The sequence below is a fragment of the Pongo abelii genome, chromosome 23, assembly GCF_028885655.2.
Source record: "Pongo abelii isolate AG06213 chromosome 23, NHGRI_mPonAbe1-v2.0_pri, whole genome shotgun sequence".
In the NCBI taxonomy this organism is placed as follows: domain Eukaryota; kingdom Metazoa; phylum Chordata; class Mammalia; order Primates; family Hominidae; genus Pongo; species Pongo abelii.
The window spans coordinates 36,565,772-36,587,411 of NC_085929.1; the positions used below are offsets into that span (position 1 = coordinate 36,565,772).

The 21,640-nt window shown below is 36.7% G+C and overlaps 1 protein-coding gene and 1 pseudogene across 8 annotated transcripts in view; one reads left to right on the top strand and one right to left on the bottom strand.

Annotated features, from left to right (window-relative positions):
* HORMAD2 (HORMA domain containing 2) overlaps positions 1 to 21,640 on the top strand; it is a 95,771-nt gene that overhangs the window by 47,468 nt on the left and 26,663 nt on the right. The gene's annotated exons all lie outside the window — the stretch shown is intronic.
* Positions 7,856 to 8,893, bottom strand: LOC100447423 (small ribosomal subunit protein eS1-like; annotated as a pseudogene).

Genomic DNA, 21,640 nt, shown 5'->3' on the forward strand with positions numbered 1-21,640 from the left:
CATAAATGTATAGACATGAATATCCTACAGGTACCTTAGATTCAACATTTTCAAATGGAATTTTAACTTCTGATCAAACATGCACTTCCTCATCCTAGGTTCCTTATCCTGGTATTGCACCATCACTTTTCTAAGCAACCCAACCAGGAACATGTTCAACTGTTATTTTCTCCTCACTTCCTACATTCTTTTGGTGCACCATTTCCATGTGTTTTGCCTTTGAAGTGTTTCTCAAATCTAGCACTGTTATCACTGTGCTGATTCAGGATGTCATCATTGCTTTCTTGGTGATAGTTGAGTCTTCTAACTGGATCTCCTTGATGTCATCATTGCCTCTCCAGTCTGTCTTCATGATTTAGAGGGAAGGTTGAACTAGATTAACCTCTGAGATATCTTTCATGCTAAGATTCTCTGGGATATTTTTTGAATTCCTATTAAGAGAATAATGCCCTGGCTGGGCATGGTGGCTCACGCCTGTAACCCCAGCACTTTGGGAGGCTGAGGCGGGCAGATCACAAGGTCAGGAGATCGAGACCATCCTGGCTAACACGGTGAAACCCTGTCTCTACTAAAAATACAAAAAATTAGCCAGGCGTGGTGGCAGGCACCTGTAGTCCCAGCTACTTGGGAGGCTGAGGCAGGAGAATGGCAAAAACCCAGGAGGTGGAGCTTGCAGTGAGCCGAGATCGCACCACTACACTACAGCCTGGGTGACAGAGTGAGACTCCCTCTCAAAAAAAAAAAAAAAGAAAAAAAAAAAAAAAAAAAAAAAGAGAGAGAGAATAAATAATGCCCTGCTAAGCACTGTGATGAAAATAAAGACATATAAGATATAGCCTGTGCCCTTTAGAATTGTGGCTGAAGAGATAACACCTACATAATGTAATAAAAAAGGTAATACTAGAGAGTATATGAATGAGAGAAATAATATTAACTAACAATTTTGAGCACTCTCAGAGCTTTACCTATATTATCACTTTCAATCTTCCTAGCTATTTTATAAGGTAGATACTATTGTTATCTTCATTTTACAAATAGGAAACTGAGCCAGAGAAATTAGCCCAAGACTCCATACATAGTGAATATGTAACAGGGACAGAATTCAAACCCAGGCAGTTGAACTCCAAAGTACTAGGGTTACAGAAAAAAGGATAAATAGGTACTGTGTGGGAAAGTTTCATTAAGTTGGTGATTTTTTTTTTTTTTCTTTGAGATGCACTCTCACTATGTTGCCCAGGCTGGTCTTGAACTCCTGGCCTCAAGCAATCCTCCCACTTCAGCCTTCCACGTACCTGAGATTATAGGCATGTGTCACCATGCCTAGCTTGATTTGGTGATTTTGTGGATGAATCATATTTTGATTGGCAGTGATCATGGCAGAGGACATTCCAGGCAAGTTGGAAAGTCCACTATGGTAGCATCAGAAATTCTGTCTCTGTGACTTAGAACTACTGAATGCTCCACGCCTTTCCTGTATCCTACATGGCTCTGCCGAAACTTCTTTACTCTTGGTAATCTCTAACTCAAAGATTTTTAAAACTTGAAAAAAAAATTGTAATTTAAATTTTATTTAAAATTAAAATAGAAAGTTTATAAATTTTTGATCAAACAGCTTACACCGCTTTTCTACCAATGATCTATCGTAAAGAAGGGATTTAACACAATCATCTTGTGAGACCGTTGAAAATAGAAAGATTTTAATACAATTTTCTTTTTCAGGTAATTCCTTATTTCAGTCACAGAAAGGCAAATATAACAGAGTGTCTACTAATAGTTGAAATTATTCAATAATTGTACTATTCACTTTCTGGTGTGATTCTTAAGATCCAAGGAATAATGTGAAAGTGAGATTATAATTTGGCAATGGATTCAGAATTGATAAAAGCACACATGCTTGAAACTTAAGAATTCTTAAATTATAAGAACTCTAAAAACCTAACTCCACTTGAAAAATAGAACATGGAATTGTCTAAGGAATCCCAGGACAATACAGGGTTCAGTAAGCCTGTCTGAAAAACACCGTCCTAATTGTGTCCTTGTCATTTAATCTGCCCCCCACAACACTTTCAGGACAGGTCTTCATTCTTTTCTTTTCTTTTTTTTCTTTTTTTTTTTTTTTTTTTGAGACAGGGTCTCACTCTGTCACCCAGGCTGGAGTGCAATGACGCGATCTCGGCTCACTGCAATCTCTGCCTCCTGGGATCAAGCCATTCTTCCACCTCAGCCACCCGAGTAACTGGGACTACAGGTGCATGCCACCATGTCCGGCTAATTTTTATATGTTTTATAGAGACAGGGTTTCGCCATGTTGCCCAGGCTGGTCTCCAACTCCTAAGCTCAAGCAACCCACCTGCCCCTGCCTCCGCCTCCCAAAGTGCTGGGATTACAGGCAAGAGCCACCATGCCTGGCCAGGTCTTCCTTCCTAATAGGGGTGTTTTAGGCCTAAGCTGTAGCTAGTAAGGCTACACAAACACAAAAGCACTTCACATAACCCTGGGAAGTTGTTGTTTTTTCCCTGTCATAGACAACTGGACAGATAGCAGTAGACATACACACTGAAGACAACTTCCCCTAAAGATCCTTAGACAGGTTTCTTCAAAGAACTGACCTATGTGGTGCTAATCAATGTATGTTCTGTAATGTGTTGTAGAATCTTACTTAAATTTACACTGTTTAAATGCTGAGGGAAAAGTACTTCTTTCTAGTAGAAATAATTAACCCAGTCTCCTTAAAAAATTCTAGTAATTACTTACACAGACAGTGATAAAAAGGTGGAGGGCTAATGTTGGCCCAGGTCTATTTTGGAGATTAATTGTTCCAGTTTATTAAGTCAGTATAGTTCTTTGAGAATTAATATTTTAACCATATATTTAGGCAGGGGTCTACTATAATTTTCTAATTTTCTGAAATACTTATGTATCTTTATACCTCCAAATACAGTTGCTAGACACTCTCTACAGGCTTTTTTCTAGGCCTTTCTTTTGTAACTAGAAATCTTGATCCAGAATGGTATTTTTTTCATCTGTAACATATCAATTTCACTGAAGCATAAATAATTCATACAAATGATTTTTTTTTGAGGATGAGCTAAAGGCAGAGAATACTATTTTCTTATAAGAGCCACAAGTATTTTTAAAGTTTATTCAATAATTTATCATTTGATTTAGTTACAAAGAATGGTTTGCTTTTTAAGCATATCCCAAACATACACACTCTATTACACTATTTTCTAAGTGTAATAAAAATGGTTTGCATTTTGCCTGGATTTCTGCATCTTATTTCAATTTAAAAATAATGTTTTAAGATAGCTTTTTTCTTTTTTATGAATTCCACAAAAAAATCCACAAATTATAGCAATATGTAGTTTACCTGATGTATTCTTTCCCTCCATGAAGCTCATTTCTCACTCTTTTGTGCCAACACACTTAATTAAAAAGCAAATGATTTATTTTTAAGAAATTAGAATATAAAGTACATTGTTTCCAAGGTAAATGGCAGCATTTACGTGTGGACTAGAAAGGTATTTTTCTGAACTCCTTAGAATTGCTTTGTATTTCAGACAGTAGATTAAAACAAGAGCCTTTTCATTCAAAACCTATTGTCTCCCACTAAACTCTGAACTGAAGTTTTGCATTTTTTGAGGTATAGTCTGATGATTTTCATAGCATCACATCTCCTGAAGCGTATATGCCTTCTTTGATAAAACATCGTGTTGGCAAGAATATCTCAGATTCTTAGAAGTGGGGTTGATAATTGAAAGCACTGAAAGAGGCACATTATTTGCAGAAAATATCCAGCCTTAAAAAAACACACGCATCAGGCCAGGTGCGGTGGCTCATGCCTGTAATCCCAGCACTTTGGGAGGCCGAGGCGGGAGGATCACCTGAGATCAGGAGTTCAAGACCAGCCTGGCCAACGTGGTGAAACCCTGTCTCTACTAAAAATACAAAAATTAGCCAGCATGAGAATCGCTTGAACCTGGGAGGCAGAGGTTGCAGTGAGCTGAGCTCACTCACGCCACTGCACTCCAGCCTGGGAGACAGAGGGAGACTCCGTCTCAAAAAAATAAAACCAAAAAACCACACACACACACATCATTCTTTCTTCATCATGAGACTCTAGTCCTTTTCATTAAGTTTCCTTTTGTCAAATAGAAAATTATTTTCAATTAACTTTTCTGTTTTGCAGTCCAGAATGTAATTGCTATCCTCTGTTAACTGCGCAAAGAGGAATGAAAGTTGGTTGACTTTCCCATCAGTCTTATAAGTCATTTCTTTTTTTATATGAATCATTCTATAACATATCAGAGAATTACTTCCTTCCTTTTGTGAGTGGGAAGAGCCACACTGATTATCTGTATATGTTTCACTCACATTAAAAAAGTATACTGATATGTATTATAGCAGAAAAAAAGTCAAGCATAGTGAGTAATCTTAGGTAGAAATACTTTGGATGTTACAATTAATAAGCCCTAGTGTTAAAATAAATAAATTTTGTTTAAAAAAGAGTAAGACACAATATTCTGTTTGGTTAAAAAAGAGATGCCTCTAATAATACAATGTTATCATTACACCAAAATCAATGAAACATTAGGTTTCATTTAAACTCAGATTTTTTTCAAAGTGACTTCATTGAGATTTTATTCAGTTGCACATTGGAAAAAAGTATAATGATAATGTTACCCAATTTCCTATAACTATATTTAGTTGGCTGATTTTTCTAATACCATTGTGTGTGTTAAAGTTTTCTATTTGATGCTAAATTGTCTGTTGGTACACACATGAGATTATGCTTGTAACAAATCTAAGCATCATAAGAGGAGTAATTCTTTTAGCATTTATATTAAGATCTCAAAATTGAGAGCTAAGACTTCAGAAGACCAGTCCTTCTGACAATGGTAAAGAAAAGTTAGAAACACAATTGGCCTCATTTTCTTCTGGATTTGGCAGACCTGTTAGTGTTAATTGTATATATATACATATATATAAAATATATTTACTTATGATTGTACTTTAAGTTCTGGGATACATGTGCAGAACATGCAGGCTTGTTACATAGGTATACACATGCCATGGCGGTTTGCAATTGGCCCTTTGTATCTGTGGGTTCTGCATTAGTGGATTCAGCCAACTGTGGGTTTAAACTGTTAAAAAAAAAAAAAAAAAGGATGATTGGGTCTGTACTGAACATGTACAGACTTTTTTTCTTGTCCCCCATGATTCCCTAAACAATACAGTATAACTACATAGCATTTATGTTGTATTGGGTATTATAAATAATCTAGAGATAATTTAATATATATGGGAATATGTACATAGGATGTGCATATTATATGCCAACACTGCGCCATTTTTTATAAGGGATTTGAGCATCCATAGATTTCCTGTCTGTGGGTGTGGAGTGTGTGTGCCCTGAAACCAATTCCTCATGGATACAGACGGATGACTGTATACTTTATGAGCCACTACCTAGGTGTGCTTTTTTTCTGCCCAATGGAGGGCTCTTTCTGCTTTAATGACCAAAGTTGGAACAAACAAACTTTATCACTAAAAGTATCATTTTGACATTTAAACAAGGCTACATGAAGCTCATTGTGAAGAAGGTTTAAAAAAATGTTCTACTGGGACCCGGTGTGGTAGCTCACGCCTGTAATTCCAGCACTCTGGGAGGCCAAGGCGGGTGATCACCTGAGGTCAGGAGTTCGAGACAAGCCTGGCCAACATGGTGGAACCCTGTCTGTACCAAAAATACAAAACATTAGCCAGGCATTGTGGCGGATGCTTGTAATCCCAACTACTCAGTAGGCTGAGGCAGGAGAATCACTTGAACCCTGGAGGCGAAGGTTGCAGTGAGCCGAGATCGCACCATTGCACTCCAGCCTGGGTGACAGAGCAAGGCTCTGTCACCAAAAAAAAAAAAAAAAAGTGTTCTACTATATTCTAATCAACAGTAGGTTATCAGCATTTATTCAGTCAATAAATTTATAATGAGGCCTACTATGCTTGAGTCATCATAGGAGGGTAGTGTACACAAAGATGAATAGGCCAAATCCCTGATTCAAAATTGATTAGAGGAAGAGAAACAAACAAATAGCTATTTATTATATAAAAATAATAGCCACCATTTATTAAGTGCCCACAAAAGGCTGTGTATATTTGTGAACCCAATTAATCCCAACAACTTTGCATGATATTTTATAGCTGAAGAAACAGAAGTTCAAAGACATTAAGTAGCATGTCCAAGGTTGCCCAACTAGAGAGCATCAAAATCAATATTTCAATCTAGATCTCTCTGGCTCCAAAACTCATACTCAATCTGTTAAATCATATATTCGCCCCTGTAGGAGAGAGCGTGTAAAATTTCAGAAGAGAGGTAAAAACCCTATATTAGAATGACCAAATTCCACTTTCACTCATGAAAGAGTAATGTAAGAGTTACCCTCCTGCTGTAAACAACTAGAAAACTGAGCAAAATATATGAAGCAACTGTTTTTGGACATTAGATAACAGGCACATAGGAATGGGATCCTTGACAGAAGAAAAGTGAGACCAGTCTTAAAATTGCCCTGGCTTCCTGCTAGGAGGCACCTTCCAGACCACTGGTTCAGGGAGAGAGAACCCAAGCAGAGCATGGCAGTCTCGCTGAGTTGAAGAAAGAGATTGGAGTATGGAGAATCTGAGGCAGTTGGAGACAGAATATCAGAGGGCAGGGAACTATACAGAGAAGGAGATCCAGAAATCAACATAGGGGCTCCTTGAGTCTTTTGTTTAATATTCAGCTTTTCAGGGGTGGGTCAAAACTCCATAAGGCTGGACAAAGAAAACTGGCAACTGAACAATTCCTAGAGCTCTCACAGGGATGGGAGATGTTCACATAATGACTAGTCAAATGGAGAGCCCTTCTCGAACACTCAGAACATTCAGTAGAGACTCCAGAAGGGTTACATGTTAGCAGTAGAGCTAAACCAAACTTTTTGGATCAAGCTTTAAGGATCAAGCTTATCTGCCTGCCAAAACAATTTTTAAGAAAGATAACAAAATTCAAACATTCAACAATGTAACATTCTTATTGTTCAGAATCTAATAAAAGTTTCTTGATATGTAAAGCAGCAGGAAAACTGATCCATAACCTGGGGGATACCAGTCAGTAGAGGCAAGCCCAGAAATTTCAGCAATGACAAAATTAGTAGATAAGGACTTTAAAACAGCTGTTATACCAAGTGCAATGATAGCCTATGTTTACACACAAAAATGTATGCAAATGTTTACAGCAACTCTATTCATAATCTTCAAAGTATGGAAACAATTAGGTGTTTCTTAATTAGGGAATGGATAAACTTAAGACAAAAAGGAACAAACTACTGAAACATGCAACAACATGGATGAGTTGCAAATGCATTATAATAAGTGAAAGAAGCCAGAATCAAAAGACTACATACTATTTGATTCTATTTGTACACATTTTTTTCTGTTTTTAGTAGCTTGAAATGTAATTTATTTACCATGAAATTCACTCATTTAAAATGTACAATTTAATGGTTTTTAGTATAGTCACAGAGATTTGCAACCATCACTACAGTCGAAATTTTAGAAGATTTTCATCACCTGAAAAAAACCCATATTCTTTAGCTTTCGCCTTCCTGTCTTATTTCTCCTCTCCCCCAGTCCTAAATAACCATTAATCTATTTTCTGTCCCCAGATTTGCCTATTATGAGATATTTCAAATAAATGAAGTCATATACTGTGATGAATTTTGTGACTGACCTCTTTCACTTAACATTGTGTTTTCTTTTCTTCTTTTTTTTTTTTTTCACAAATAGGGCTTTTAATTTGACACTATTAAAAGTCTGAATGTTAAACAGATTCGTGGACCGATGGTTCATATCCATCAGCTCATTCAATTTTAGCACCTTTCTCATCCTTAGTAGCTTTTTCAAAACTACTACCTTCACCATGAAGCTACATGAGTTTTCCCAATTCGAACTTGGGCTTCTTTATTTTTACTTTCCTAATGAAGACACCATGGAGAGGATAAATAGATAGGCAAGCCTTTTCTGTGTCTTTTCCAGTGCTGTCTGGAATCAATTTATTGACCACTTCTTTAAAGTCATTTGTCTGCACCTCTTGGGTCATGATTTCCATCATCTTCTTCTGGATTTGGCAGACCTGTTAGTGTTAATTGTAAGAAGTCTTCCGTATATAATTGTTGCATTTTTTAGTAAAATCAACACAAAACAGACAAAGTAAATAATCATTGGTAGTCTTGACATCAATGTGAACTTTAATCATGGTCTGCTATTTTTTAACCATGGAACACATTTTGTCACAGGTAAGATCTATGCCGTGGAAATTAGTCAGGCATTTTTGCCCTGAACATCTTCAGTATCAGCTTGAATTTTCTAAATGCAACTTCATCATTCTGCACATCAGACAAACTCACTTCAAACACATGCCCCTTGAGGCCATCAGATGCAATTTTGATTCCTTGAGTCCTGGTGATGAGTGTCTTTCCCATAGTTATTATACTGAACATAGCAGGTGCTTTCACATCATACCAATCTTTCTTAGAAAATGGATCAAGCTATTTGAGCCCAGGAGGTCGAGGCTGCAGTGAGCTGTTGATTACACCACTGCACTGCAACCAGGGCTACAGAGCAAGACCCTGTTTCAAAAAAGGAAGGAAGGAAGGAAGGAGGGAAGGAAGGAAGGAGGGAAGGAAGGAAGGGAGGGAGAGAGGGGGAATGGAAAGAAGGAAAGGAAGAGACAGAGAGAAATAAATAATGAAAGAAAGAAAAGGAGGGAGAGAAAGAAAGAAAGAAAATGGATCAACCACTTTCTTCTTGGCTTGCTTTTGCCACCTTTCATAAAGTGCTTGTTCTTGCCAACTACCATGGTGCTTTTCAGCCAAAAGGGCAGCATCGTGTTTTCAAAGTTCATCCATGTATGGCATGTGTCATTACTTCATCCCTTTTTATGGCTGAATAATACTCCATTGTATGAATACACCACATTTTGTCTATCCATATATTAGTGATGGGCATTTGGGTTCTTTCAACCTTTTGGCTATTGTGAATAATGCTGCTATAAACATTTGTATATAAGTTCTTTTTTATTATCTATTTTTAATTTTCTTGGATATATACCTAGGAGTGGAATTGCTGGGTCATATGTGTTTAATCATTTGGAGAACTCCAAAATTCTTCCAAAGTGGCTGTACCATTTTACATTCCCAACATCAGTGTATGAGGGTTCCAATTTCTCCACATCCTTACCAGCACTTGATATTGTCTCACTTTTTGATTCTAGCCATCCTGGTGGGTGCAAAGTAAGTGGTACCTCATTGTGGTTTTAATTTGCATTTCTCTAATGACTAATGATGTCAAGCATCTTTTCATGTGCTTCTTATCCGTTTATATATATTCCTTGAAGAAATGTTTATTCAGATCTTTTGCCCATTTTTTTTTTTTTTTTGAGACAGAGTCTTGCTCTGTTGCCTAGGCAACAGAGAAGCTGGGACCATAGGTGTGCACCGCCATGCCTGGCTAATTTTTAAAAATATTTTTGTGGAGATGGGGTCTTGCCATGTTTCCTCGGCTGATCTCGAACTCCTGGAGTCAAGCATTCCTCTCACCTTGGCCCCCTAAAATGCATGAATTACAGGTATGAGCCTCTGCATCCAGCTTCCTTTGCCCATTTTAAAAACGGTCATTTGTCCTTTTATTACTGAGGTGTAAGAGTTCTTTATATATTCTGGGTAAATTCCCTACCAGATATACAATTTATAAATATTGTCTTCCATTCCATTTTCATTTATTTGGATTTTCTTTAATTTCTTTCAGCCATGTTTTGTGGTTTTTAGATTATAAATTTTGTATTTATTTTGTTAAATTTATTCATAAGCATTCTTTTCATACTGTTCACAATAGTATGTGAATACTATGTGAACTGCACAATAGCACGAAAAGAATAAAATACTTAGGAATAAATTTTCATCTTTCTATTATTCATTGCAGGTATATAGAAATACTTTTGAATTTTGTATACTGATTTTGTATTCTACAACCTTGGTAGGATAGTTAATTTTATGTGTCAACGTGGAGGGTGCTACTGGATGAAATTAGCATTTAAATCAGTAAACTTTAAGTTAAGCAGGTTGCTTTGAGTAAAGTAAAACTAACACTCCATGATGTGTGTGGATCTCATTGAATTTGTTGAAGGCCTGAATAGAACAAAAAGACTGGCCTCCCTGAGCAGGAGGGAATGCTCCAGCAGATTGCCTCAGACTTCATCTGCACCATTGACTCTCCTGGGTCTCTAGCCTGTTGGCCTTCAGACTGGAACTGCATCATCAACTTTCCTGGGTCTCATGCCTGCTGGTTCACACTGTAGATATTGGACTAGCCAGCCTCCATAATTGGATAAGCCGATTCTTTATAATAAATGTGTTTATATATATATATGAACTGTACTATATATATATATAATATATATATATCCTCTGTTTCTCTCTACATACATATATATATAAATAACCTGTCTCTCTCTCTACATATATATATACTTATATTTTTTCATCCTACTAGTTGTGTTTCTCTAGAGAACCCTGACTGATATGCTTGCTGAGCTCATTGAATAGTTCTAATAGTTTTTTTAGAAGATTCCTGATTACTTTCTATATCCTAGTTTTTTAGAGGATTCCTGAGGATTTTCTATATACAAAAGCATGTCATCTGCAAATAGATGTAGTTTCACTTCTTCCTTTCTAATCTGGATGCCTTTTATTTCCTTTTCTTATCTAATTGCCCTGGCTAGAACCTCCATTACAATGTTGAATAGAGGTGAAGAGACAGTCTTGTCTTGTTCCTAATCTTAGAGAAGCATCTAATTTTTCATCATTAGGTATGGGTTTTTGTTTTAGGTGCCCTTTGTTATGTTGAAGAAGTTCCCTTCTTAGTCTGCTGAGTGTTTTTTTAATCATGGAAGGGTGTTGGATTCTGTCAAATGCTTTTCCTGCATCTCTTGAAATGATCATGTGATTTTTGCTTTTTATTCTTTGATATAATGTATTACATTAGCTGATTTTCAGATATTAACCCAAGCTTACATTCCTGAGATAGATCCCCCTTTATCATTGTGTGTACGTGTATCTGTGTGTGTGTGTGTGTGTGTGTGTATTTATATTGCTAGATGTTTTGCTAGTATTTTGTTGAGGATTTTTATGTCTAATGCATGAGAGATATTGATCTGTAGTTTTCTTGTATTGCCTTTTGTTTTGGTATCAGGGTAACACTGGCTTCATAAAAATGAGTTGAATTAGCTCTGCATGGTGGTGCACACCTGTAATCCCAGCTACTTGGGAGGCTGAGGCACGAGAATTGCTTGAACCTGGGAAGCAGAGGTTGCCGTGAGCTGAGATAGTGCCACTGCACTCCAGCCTGGGCAACAAAGTGAGACTCTGTCAAAAAAATAAAAAATAAAAAGTGTGCATGAGAGAGAGAAATGAATTGAAAAGTTTTTACTTATCTTCTACTTTTTGGAAGAGTTTGTGAAGAGTTAGTGTTAATTCTTCTTTAAATGTTTGGTAGAGTTTAGTGGTGAAGCTACCTGTGACTGGGCTTTTCTTTTTGTGGATAGTTTTAAAAATTGTTAATTCAAGGTCTTCACTTGTTATAAATATATTCATATTTTCAATTTCTTCTTGAGTCAGTTTTGATATTTTGTGTAATTTAGGCAATTTCCATTTCATCTAAGTTATCTAATTTATTGACATATTATTGTTCGTAGTATTCTGTTGTAATGCTTTTTATTTTTGTAAGGTCAGCAGTAATATCTGGTCTTTTATTTCCAATTCTGGTAATTTTAGTCTTATTTACTTGGTCAAGCTGGCTAAAGGTTTGTCAATTTTGTTGATCTTTCAAAGAATCAGCCTTTGGATTCACTGATTGTCACTATTTTTTAATTCTCCATATCATAAATGTCTACACTAATCTGTATTATTTCCTTCCTGTGCTTTCTTTAGGTTTAGTTTGCACTTTTTCCAGTGTCTTAAGGTGGAAAGTTAGGTTATTTGAGATCTCCTTTCTTAATATAGGCATTTACAGTTGTAAATTTTCCTCTAAGCAATGCTTTAGCAGTGTTATGTTTTGTTATGTTGTATCTTCATTTTCATTTATCTTGAAGTATTTTCTGATTTCCCCTTTATTTTTTTGACACGGTATCTCTCTCTCTGTCACCCAGGCTGGAGTGCAGTGGAATGACCTCGGCTCACTGCAACCTCTGCCTCCTGGGTTCAAGCGATTCTCCTGCCTCAGCCTCCTGAGTAGCTGGGATTACAGGCATGCACCACCATGCCCAGCTAATTTTTGTATTTTTAGTAAAAACTGGGTTTCACCATGTTGGCCAGCCTTGTCTCAAACTCCTGACTTCAAGTGATACACCCACCTCGGCCTCCCAAAGTGCTGGGATTACAGACATGAGCCACCTCTGATTTCCCTTTTGATTTATTCTTTGATCCATTGGTTATTAGGAGTATGTTGTTTAACTTCCACATACTTTTTGTTTTAATTTTTTTATTTCCATAGGTTATCAGGGAACAGGTGGTGTTTGGTTACATGAGTAAGTTCTTTAGTTGTGATTTGTGAGATTTTGGTGCACCCATCACCTGAGCAGTATACACTGCACTCAATTTGTAATCTTTTATCCCTCACCTCCTTCCTCATACATTTGAGTTTCCCAAATCTTATTATGTTATTAGCTTCTAGTTTCATTCCAGTGAGGGCAGAGAACATATTTTTTTTTTTTTTTTTTTTGAGACGGAGTCTCGCTCTGTCACCCAGGCTGGAGTGCAGTGGCACAATCTCGGCTTACTGCAACCTCCGCCTCCTGAGTTCAAGCGATTCTCCTGCCTCAGCCTCCCAAGTAGCTGGGATTACAGGCATGTGCCACCACGCCCAGCTAATTTTTTTGTATTTTTAATAGAGATGGGATTTAACCATATTGGCCAGGCTGGTCTCGAACTCCTGACCTTGTGATCTGCCCGCCTTGGCCTCCCAAAGTGCTGAGATTACAAGCATGAGCCACTGCACCCAGCCGAACATACTTTTTATTATTTCTATCCTTTTACATTTGTTGAGGTTTGTTTTGTGCCTTAACATACGGTTTGCAGGCTGGGTGTGATAGCTCTTACCTGTAATCCTAGCACTTCGAGAGGCTGAGGCAAGAGAATGGCTTGAGGTGAGGAGTTTGAGAGACTAGCCTGAGCAACATAGTAAGACCGAGTCTCTACAAAAAAACAACAAAAAACCAACCAACCAACCAACAAACAAAAACCAGCCAGGTGTGGTGGCATGCGCCTGTGGTCCTACCTACTTGAAAGGCTGAGCTGGGAGAATTGCTTGAGTCTGGGAGTTAAAGGTTGTGGTGAGTTGTGATCACTCCACTGCACTCCAGCCTGAGCAGCAGAGTGAGACCCTGTCTCCTTGACTCAAAAAAAAGTAAATATATGGTTTATGCTGGAGAATATTCCATGTGCACTTGAGAAGACTGTATATTCTGCTGTTACTGGGTATAGTGTTCTATGTATATATCTGTTAGGTCTAGTTAATTTAGACTGTTGTTCAGATATTCTGCCTAATTGTCCTATTCATTATTGAAGTTCAGGTATTGAAGTCTGAAGCTATTATTGTTGAATTGTCTGTTTCTTCCTTGATCAGTTTTTCTTCATAGTTTTTGTGTTCTAATATTAGGTGCATATATTTATATTTATTTTGTTTTCTTGACAGGTTGATCCTTTTATTATCCCCAAATGCCCCTCATTATCTCCAGTTACAACCTCTGCCTTTTCATTGGTTTGCTTAATCCATTCATGTTTAATGTTACTATTGATATATTTGGTTTATGACAGTCATTTTACTTTTTATTTCTATGTGTTTTATATCTTTTTATTGTACCTCTATTCCTCTTTGACTTGTTTTCCTTGCACTGAGTGAATGAAGCATTTTAATTTCTTTAATTTTTTTCACTATTTTTTTGAATTTCTTTAGTAGTTGCACTAGGGCTTATGATGCACATCCTAACTTATCAGAATCAGTTTCAGGTTTATACTAGCTTAATTCCAGTGAGACATGGCAATGTTACCCTTATGTAGTCTCTTTTGTCCCTTTTTGGTATTTTTTTTATGTATTACATCTATTAATGATACAAGATCAACAATTATTTTTTAATTGGTACTTTATCATCTGTAGCTATTTCCTTGCCCAAACAGCTTTTCTCCTACTCACCTTCTTTGTGCTATTATTGGCAAATATACTACATTTGTTGAAGTTTTAGGTCAAACAATATACCATATGCATATTATTTTACACAACTTATTATATAAAATTTAGTTCATTTAAGAGAAGAAAGGAGAAAAATGTGCATTTTCATTGCCTTTTATAATTGGATTGTAAGAGCACCTTTACTGATGCTCTTTGTTTTCTCATGTCAGTTTGAATTATTATGTGTGCTAATTTTCAGCCTGAATAATTTTCTTTAGTATTTCCTGTAAGATGAATCTGCTAGCAAAATTCTCTCAGTTTTTGTTTATCTGGGAGTGTTTTTATCTAACCTTTGTTTTTTAAAGATATATTTGCTGAATAACGAATTCTTGGCTGACAGTTTTTTTTTTCTTTGAGCACTTTGAAAATGTTGGCTCACTACCTAACTGGCCCCCATTGTTCCTGCTGAGAGATCAGCTGTTTGCGTTATAGGGGTTCCTTTGTTAGCAATGAGTCATTTTTCTCTTATTGTTTTTAAGATTTTCTCCATGTCTTTAGTTTTCAGCATTTTTACTATGATATGTCTATTTGTGGATCTTTTTCTTACTCAGAAGTGCAGCCTTAGGTATGCCCCACAGTCACGCTTGGATAATGGTGGTTGATATGCCTTGGATATTTGTCCTGCCCAATCCTCATGTTGAAATGTAACTGGAGGTGGGGCCTGATGGGAGGTGTTTGGGTCATGGGGGTGGATCCCTCATGGCTTTGTGTTGTCCTTGTAATGGTGAGTTCTTGCAAGAGCTGGTTGTTTAAAAGAGTGTGGCACCTCTGTGCTCTCTGTTGCTCCCACTCTTGCCATGTGAGACACCTGCTCCCCCTTTGCCTTCTGCCATGATTGTAAACTTTCTGAGGCCCTCACCAGAAGCTGATGCCAGTGCTATGCTTTCTGTACAGCCTACAGAACCATGAGTCAATTAAACCTCTTTTCTTATAAATTACCAAGCCTCAGATATTTCTTTGTACCAACACAAGAACAGCCAATACAGCGGTTTCATCTGGGCTTTCTTTGGTCAATTCTTTCCCTGCCCAGTTACTAAACACAACTAATTGCTGGTAATTGCTCCATTATTTTCATCAGTGTCCCAGGCATATATTACTCTACAGTTTAATCAAATCACATTTGGACTTCTTTAAAGGGATAGTTACTGAGGTTCCAGTGTTTGAAATTTGTTCTGACCACAGGAGGACTTCTCTCAGTTATCTATTTCCTGATTCTCTCCTGAAAACTGGCCAGCCTACAGTTTAGCAAATACCTGTAATGAATCTACCAATCTCCTTCCAATTGCCTTTTGATACAACCTCCATTGTATTTGAGCATGTCCTTATCCTTGAACTTCTCCATGCTCTGTTGCAATAAAGTCACTGTCTTTGGAAAGAGATTAGGAGCTATTTTATGCACTGCTTCTCCCCTTGGAAAAATATCTGAGCCACAGCTCTGGAGCTAGGTACGGGGACAATGGTGTGCTTATCTCTGAGTGACATGGAGCTTTAGGAGCTGATGGCCGAGTGGAGGGGGAACAGTAGACTCAGATCTTCTCAGCTTGCCTCTCCCAGCATAGAACCACTATCTTACAAGCCAGGGCAAGGGTGATTGAGACCTCAGCATTCTCAGTGGTACTGTACCCTAGGCAGAACTTCCATTTCACCAGTGAGGCTGGAAGTATAGTGGTACTGTATCCTACGCAAAACTTCCATCTCACCATGAGCCCCCACCTCATGGCCATACTCAACATAGAATTTAGCAATAGCTGGAGGCAAGAAGAAAAATACTAACGTTCTTTTCCTCCCGTGAAGATAGCCCTCAGAGTGGGAGCTTGGGAGAGAGGGAGGCTTGTGTTCTTGGCTATCCCAATCTATAATGGAATGGAGTGGAATGTAACTGAGCTGAGAGGGTGGAGGGAATGGTCTTGGTTCAAATATCACCAACTTTTGTTGTTCTTGGCAAATTTTAGAAGATATTCTTGAACGGAGGCTTCTTCAATTACTGTATGCCTTTAGGTATAACAGAGACTTCAATTTTTAAAAATAGTTTTTAGCAGTTTTGCTGGAGAGCTGGTCTGTGGACCTCCTCACACTGACATGTGGGAAATTGATCTCTTACACAATATTCTGGCAAAGGCAAAACTATAGGCACAGAAAAAAATCAGTAGTTGCCAGGGCTGAGTGTGAGGTTTAACTACAAAGGGACATGGAGGAATTTGGGGGCTGATGAAACTGGTTATGTATACATTTGTCAAAATTCACAGAACTGTACACTATAAAGAACAATTTTACTGCATGTAAATTATACCTCAAGAAAATAAAAGGGGAAAAGCTATTATAAATATGCTTAAGTATTTAAAGGAAAACATCAAAATAATGAAGAGAAAAATGGAAGGAGTTTTTGAAAAGGTCCAAATAGACCCTAGAGCTGAAAAATACCGTATCTGAAATTTTAAAATATCACTGGATGGATTTAATAGCAGATTAGAAGTTATAAAAAAAATAGATCAGTGAACTTGAAGTAGAATATAGAAGTTATTCAAATTGAAACATAATGAAAAAACAAAATGAAAAGAATAGGGCCTCAGTGACTTATGTGACAATATCAAACAGTCTAAGCTGTGTGTAATTGAAATTCCAGAAATTTGATGGGATTTTAAATGATAATGTCTGTAAATGTTACAAACTGATGAATTATATCAAATAATTAAGGAAGAAATAATACTAATTTTGAACAAAGTCTTTAAGAATATAGAGGAGAAGGCTTCACAACTCATTTTATGAGGCCAGAATTACCCTGATACTAAAACTGAAGACATTCCAAGAAAACAAAACTATGGACCACAATATCTCTCATGACTATGGCTGCAAATGTCCTTAACAAAATAGTAGAAAACTGAATCCAGCAATATATGGAAAGGATAATGTGTCATGACTAATGTGGTTTATCCCAGGAATGCATGGTTGGTTTAAAATGTGAAAATCAGCCCATGTAATTCCCCATGTTACAGAATGAAGGAGAAGAACCACATGGTCTTCTCTATAGATGCAGAAAAAAAGTATTCAACAAAATTCAACATACATTTGTGACTTGAAAATATGAAAACTTTGGCCAGGCGCAGTGGCTCACGCCTGTAATCCTAACACTGGGAGGCTGAGGCCAGCGGATCACGAGGTCAGAAGATTGAGACCATCCTGACCAACATGGTAAAACCCCATCTCTACTAAAATAGAAAAAAAAAAATTAGCCATGCCTGGGGGTGCGTGCCTGTAGTCCCAGCTGCTTGGGAGGCTGAGGCCGGGGAATCACTTGAACCCAGGAGGCAGAGGTTGCAGTGAGCCAAGATCACGCCACTGCACTCCAGCCTGGTGACAGAGCAAGACTGTCTCAAAAAAAGAAAAGAAAAGAAAAAATGAAAACTTCAGGAAAACAAGGAGTATAAAGGAACTCCCTCAACTTTATAAAAGACATTTACAAAGAACCTAAAGGTGACATTATACTTAATGGTGAAAGATTAAACACTTTGCACCTAAGACAGGGAATAAGACTCTTACCACTTATAGTCAACATCATAATAGGGGTCCTACCAGCTAATTAAGGTAGGAATAAGAAATAAAGGTATATAGATTGGAAAGGAAGAAGTAAAACTTAAACTTTTTTGAGAATGACATGACTGTATAATAGATAATCCTAAGAAATCTACAAGAAAGACACCACCAGAACAAATATATAATACATGAATTTATCAAGGTCACAGATTAATACATAGAAATTCATTGTATTTCTCTATATTATCAATGAAAAACTGGAAATGAAATTTCTAAATACCATTTACAATACTATAAAAATTTATGAAATACTTAGGGCTAAATTAATAAGACATACGCCAAGATGTGTACAATGAAAACTACAAAATGTTGCTGAGAGAAATTAACGAAGTCTTAAATAAATGCAGATATGTACCATATTCATGGATTGGAAGACTCAAGTAAGATGTTAATTTTCTCCAAATTGATCTATACATTCAATGCAATCCCAATCAAAACTTTATAGCCTTTTTTTTTTGTAGAAATTGACAAGTTGATTCTAAAATTTAAGTGGAAATGGAATGAAACTAGAAAAGTCATAAAATTTTTGGAAAAGAACAAAGAGAACTTTATCAGATTTCAAGACATTGTGCTAAGGATAGACATATAGATCAGTGGAACAGAATGGAGAGTTCAGAAGTAGACCCACACATATATAGTCAATAATTTTTTATAAAGGTACCAAGGTAAAAGGTGGGTTTTTTTTTTAACTAGTAGTACTGGAACAACTGGATAGTCATATGGAAAAAAAAAATGAACCTCAATCCTTACCTCACGTTGTACACAAGATTGACTATAAATAGATTAAAGACCTACACATAAGAGCTAAAATTATAAAACTTCTGGACGGAAACATGGGATAAAACTTTCAGGAAAAACTTCTTAGGCGGTTCCCTAAAAGTACTAACCATAAAAGAAAAAAATACTGATAAGCAGGACTTTATCAAAATAAAAAAACTTCTCTCCCAAAGACATTATTAAGAAAATGAAAAGGCAAGCCAAAAACTGGGAAAAAATACTCTTAATACCTATATCTGACAAAGAACTTGTATTTAGACTACATTTAAAAAAATCTACAACATAATAATAAGACAAACAACTCCATTTTTAAAAAATATCAAGAATTTGAAGACATATCACAAGAAAATATGTATTAATAGGCTGGGCGTGGTGGCTCACATCTGTAATTCCAGCACTTTGGGAGGCCCAGGTGGAAGGATTACTTGAGTCCAGTAGTTCAAGACCAGTGTATTGGAAAATATTTTATCAAATTCCTATAAACATATACTTACTATATGATGCAGAAATTTTCACTCCTAGGTATTTACCCAAGGGAAATAAAGATGTACAGTCACAAAAAGACCTGTACATTTATGTTCATAGCAGCTTTATTCATAATAGTTCCAAACTGGAATTAACCTGCATGTCCATCAATAGGTGAAAGGATCAGCAAATTGTGGTATCTTTGTACAGTGAATTATTACTAACAATAAAAAAGAACAAACAAATGATACATGCAAAACTGTTAATGAATATTTAAAAGTCAAAAAATTCAGACACATCAACACCTGTGAAAAGAAAGGGAAAGAAAAAGAAAAAAACTTAGACACGAAAGACTAAATACTGTATAATTTCGTTTACATGAAATTCTGGAGGAAGCAAACTAACTTTATAATGAGAGGAAACAAATAAGTGTTTGCCTGGTGTGGGGGTGGGATTTAGTGCAAAGAGGCATAGAGGAACTTTTTTAGGGTGATGAGATGTTTTATATCTTGATTGTGGTTGTTTCAAAGATATATACATTTATCAAAATGCAAAGAAAACATCCAAAATAGGTGCATTTTGTACATTCTATTTCATGTAAAGTTTGCCTTATTACAGTTGAATTTTAAAAAGCAGTGATCCATAGTGTTAATCAGCAAAGTCCTACTAATAATTGTCTCAAATTGGAAACAACCTACATGTCCCTCAGTGAAGTATTGGTTCAGTAAATTTTGGAAGAACAATAAAATGAAGTACTGTGTATTCTTTAAAAACATATTAGACAGGGGCCAGGCGCGGTGGCTCACACCTGTAATCCCAGCACTTTGGGAGGCTGAGACGGGCAGATCACGAGGTCAGGAGATCGAGATCATCCTGGCTAACATCTTGAAACCCCGTCTCTACTAAAAATACAAAAAAGTTAGCCGGGCGTGGTGACGGATGCCTGTAGTCCCAGCTACTCGGGAGGCTGAGGCAGGAGAACGGCATGAACCCGGGAGGCGGAGCTTGCAGTGAGCTGAGATAGTGCCACTGCACTCCAGCCTGGGTGACAGAGCGAGACTCCGTCTCAAAAAAAAAAAAAAAAAAAAATTAGACAAAATTATTGACCCAGAGAAAATATTTGTACTATTTTGCTATGTGAAGGAAGAAATAAAATAAGCCACCTAACAACTTTTCAGTGTATAATATAATTTGGGTGAAGTCAGTAACTGATGCTTATATTATTGTAACTACATAATTTTATACAGAGTTGAGTTGTAGTAAGCCATGATTGCTTTTCCTTTCTTGTACAAATTTTTGTTTTCCTTACAGCTAATAATTGTTTTTCATTGGCTCAGTTTTCTCTTTACTTATTCCTAATTCAATTCCAAACTTTATGCTGATTATCTGCACTTCCCAAAATGGTAGCCACTAACCACATGGCTACTAGAATTTAAATTTAAATTAATTTTAACTAAATAAAACAATAAGTTCAGTTCCTCAGTCACACTAATAAACATTTCAAGTGTTCTAGCTAGTGGCTATTGTATTGGACAGCACAGATACGGAACATTCCCATCATCACAGAAAGTTCTAATGGACAATACTGGTCTAGATTGCCTCTCAAATATTCAGAAACAACAATTTTGTCTTCACTGAGAAATTTCTCTGGAGCTTTTCACCTTTGACCAAATCTGGATGTTTGCTCTCTCTGGCTAGTATTGGGCTCTCATCCTGGAATTTCCTTTCGCCAACTTCCAGGGAATTCTTTGCCCCTCCCCTGTGTTAAATTTCTTGTTTCCTATTCTTGGTTTCCTCCCTCATTTTGGTGGAGCACATCCTCTGGTAACTTCCTTAGAGAGGACTGCATGGGAGGTAAGGTTTTGAAATATTTCATGCCCTAAAAATATCATCCATCTATCCTTATATGAGATTAAGAGTCTCACTGGAAATTAAATCTAAGAAGACAATTATTTTTCATGATAATTTTTGAGGCATTGCTCCTCTTTCTTGTAGCTTTCAGTGTTGCTGTTGAGAATTTCCAAGCCATTCTGATTCTCAGTCTTTGTGTATTATTTGCTTTTTCCTCAGGGTTCTGAAATTTCATAATGGTGTCCCTTAATGTAGGTCTATTTTTATCCATTTTTTTGCAGTAGGCACTCAGTGTGTTTCAATCTGGTAACTCAAGTGCTCCTTCAGTTCTGGGAAACTTTCTTCAATTATTTCCTTGATGAAAATTATGTACTATCAGATTTCTCTGTTCTTTCTTTCTGGGCCTGCCAATATTTAGATACTGGATTCCCTGTTCAGGTATTCGATTTTTAAAAAAATATTTTTCCCTCCAATTTTCCATATGTTTATGCCTTTGTTGTGTTCTTGGGGAGAACTCCTTGACATAGTCCTATTCTTCTATTGGTTTTTCATTTGTGCTATTGTGTTTTCATTTCCAAGCGCTTGTTGTTGTTCTCTGAACTTCCCTTTTTATGGCATCCTGTTCTTGCTCATGGTTACA